Source organism: Octopus bimaculoides, chromosome 24 (genome assembly GCF_001194135.2).
Source record: "Octopus bimaculoides isolate UCB-OBI-ISO-001 chromosome 24, ASM119413v2, whole genome shotgun sequence".
Taxonomy (NCBI): Eukaryota; Metazoa; Mollusca; class Cephalopoda; order Octopoda; family Octopodidae; genus Octopus; species Octopus bimaculoides.
In genome coordinates this window covers 30,619,521-30,623,217 of record NC_069004.1, presented here as the reverse complement: position 1 = coordinate 30,623,217, position 3,697 = coordinate 30,619,521, and positions in this window count along the sequence as shown.

The following is a 3,697-nucleotide window of genomic DNA, read 5'->3' as shown; positions in this document are numbered from 1 at the left end:
TCAAGTCTAATGTGTATGTTGTATTATACACACCCGAGCATATATATACCGCCGCGGGCACATTTATACCTACGCATTACAATGTATGCACACACACACACATATATACTATTATAATTCGGTGTCATGTATGTAGAAAGTTTATACAAATAGAAATCACGTAGTGCACTTCAATCCAACATTATACACACTTTCACCGATGCACTTTGACCTCTTATCTCGCTGACCACCTCCCTTTCACCCTCTCCTTTCATTTCGCTTAATCTTTCTCCCTCTGACTTGCACACCCTTCGTCGTTCCTTCCCTCCCATTGTCCAACTTCTTTTTCTTTCTCTTCCCAACCTCTCCCTTTCTCCTTCCTCTCTGTTACATTCTTCCCTCTTACCATCACCACTATTCCAAATAGCATCTCAGTCACCCATCCCATCTGGCCATACTCCTTTCCTTACCGCTCCTCTCTTTCTCTCTCTCTCCTTCTCTTTCTCTCTCTCTCCTTCTCTCACTCATATATATATATATATATATATATATATATATATATATATATATATATATATATATATATATATATATATATGTATGTATGTATGGTAGTGGAGGTGGTGGTGGTATACTTGTGTGTATATCTGCATACGCACACACGCATGCACGCACACACACACACACATACACACACACACACACACGCATGTACACACATGTTATACGATTCATTTTAGTATGTATAATATATATATATATATATATACATATATATACATAGTCGTAGGAGTGGCTGTGTGGTAAGTAGCTTGCTTACCAACCACATGGTTCCGAGTTCAGTTCCACTGTGTGGCACCACGGGCAAGTGTCTTCTACTATAGCCGACCAACGCCTATATATATATATATATATATATATATATATATGTTTGTGTGTCTGTGTTCCCCAACCGATATATGCGTGCATATATATATATATATATGTACGCATACATATACTTGTATATACTTTTATGTCTATATAGATGTGTATATACATATATGTGTATATGTATGATGTGTGTTGGTATGTATGTATATATGCATAGGTGTATGTATGTAAGTATATATATGTATGTGTATGTGTGTGCGTGTATGTGTGTATAAGCGTGTGATGTCTGGGTATATTCGTTTACTCCCCGCAAAACCTTCGATAACTCTGCATATTTCTTTGGAGTGGTTGCACGTGATCAGACCAAAGTTCCATTAACTTCCACGCCTATACCACCACCACCACCACTATCACTACCTCAGTAACTACTACTACCACCATCTCCTCAATATATTTTTCTTTCCTTTGCTTTTCCTCCACTTTTTCTTTCTTCAATATCTATCTATCTGCTTGCCTGTCTACCTGTGTACCTCTGTCTGTCTGTCTGTCTGTCTGTCCGTCTGTCTGTCTGTCTGTCTACCTATCTATCTATCTATATTTATCTATCTATCTACCTGTCAACCTATCTGTCTGTCTGTCTGTCTTTCTGTCTATTTTCGATTTTACGTAGTCATACATATGTTCTGTATCAATCCATCCTCCATGGAGAATAAGGGAACAGAGATATTCCGTATGACGTAGGGCAGCGGTTGACGACCTTTTTCTTGCATCACACACCGGTTTCATCAAAGATCTCCCATAGTCTGGGGGGGGGGGAAATCACGCGCATAACAACCCACAGTTAAGTACATGTTATGTAATTTAACATTGAGAGCGCATGTCCTGGTAGTCAAAGATTTGCACTCACGATCGCAAAATCGTGGTTTCAATTCTTAGACCGGGTGGTACATTGTGTTCTCGAGTAAAACACTCCATCTGACGTTGCCCTGCCATTGCTTTGACACCTGATGTTCGGCATACAGTGCACCTGTTTAGCTAAAGTCGATTAATGGAAGGAAGGCGCTAATATAGAACACATACATTTCATCAAATGATTTGCGAAGGTTGTCCAGCAAGAAATTGTAGAACCCTCTTTCTCGGACAACGAGAGACCACCATCGTATAATTTAATTACACTTTTACTTGTTTCAGTCGTTTTGACTGTGGCCATGCTGGAGCACCGCCTTAGTTGTACCTTCTGAACGGCAGGGGACAAATATCTTAGTTTTGCCTTCTGGAGTGCAGGGACAAATATCTTTGCCGTGTCTCTAGACCGCAGGAGACAAATATCTTAGTTGTGCCTTCTGGACAAACATCCTAGGGGACAAACATCCTAGGGGACAAACATCCTAGTTGTGCCTTCTGGACAACAGGGGACAAATATGTTAGTTCTACCTTCTGGACCGCCGAAAATAAATATTTTAGTTTTGCCTTCTAGGCTTCAGTGGACAGTGGACAAGGCGTCCACAGTTTGAAGTTCTGCTAATTCGCCATTTTTCTCTATGGAAAACTGATGCTGGAAATGTGATCCCTACACGTCAACGTAAACTATTCGTAAATGTTGACATTAAACCGTTCGTAAACAACACCGTAAACAATTCGTAAACAGCAACGTAAACAAGAATGTAAAGTACTGGTAAACAGCAACGGACACTATTCGGAAACAACACCGTAAACAAGTAAACAAGACCGTCAACAAATCGTAAACGGCAAGTCGTAAACAATAACAACCACAACAGTAACAACAATAAGATCAATAAACAGCAACAACAACAACAACAATAATAACAACATTTAACAGCAATAACAAATATGACTGAAGTGCTTTTTTTATCATAAAAACGTGGTGAATAAAACTTTATAAGGCAGCTTTACAACAACAATACAATCCACTCCGCTGGAAATGAGTTTCAGAAGTGAAATAACCCTGTGAGGGACTGGCGACCCATTCAGGGGACAGGAGTTATGTGCAGATGTTATCTTACGAGCAGTTGATTGAACAAGAAAGCCGACAGATGCCTACAAAGATAGATTTCTAATATCTATCTGTCTGTCTGTCTGTCTGTCTGTCTGCCTGCCTGTCTCTTTGTCTGCCTGTCTCTTTGTCTACCTTTCTATTTATGTATCTATCTATCTGTGTGGCTGTGTGGGAAGAAGTTCGCTTTCCAACCACGTGGTTCTGGGTTCAGTCCAACTGCATGGCACCTTGAGCAAGTATCTTCTACTATATCCTCGGGTCGACCAAAGCCTTGTGGAGTTGGTAGATGGAAACTGAAAGAATCCCGTCGTATATATATATATATATGTGTGTGTTTGTTTCTGTGGTTGTCCCACACCCACGATCACTTGACAACCGATGTTGTCGTTCGGCAAAAGAGACCGATACAAAAGGTACCAGGCATACAAAGAATAAGTCCTTGGGTCGGTATCTTCGACTAAAAGGCGGTACTCCAGCCTGGCAGCAGTCCAATGACTGAAAGAAGTGAAAGGATAAAAAGAATATGTATTTATATGTATCCCGGCCTGGGAATCGAACCCCCAGTCTAGCGATCGTGAGTGCAGTCCCCTAACCACTAGGCAACGTGCCTCCACTGATGATTAAAAAAGGATGAACAATAAAAGCAAAACAATACAAATAATTCAAACAAAATTATAAATAAAACTAAAACTTAGCAGAAAAAAATGGTGTGGTTCCTAAAAAAATGTTTAAAACAAATTACTGTACAATATGTATGTATGGATGGATGTATTTGTGTGTGAGCGTGTATATATGTGTATATATATATAAATATATTCATACACACAC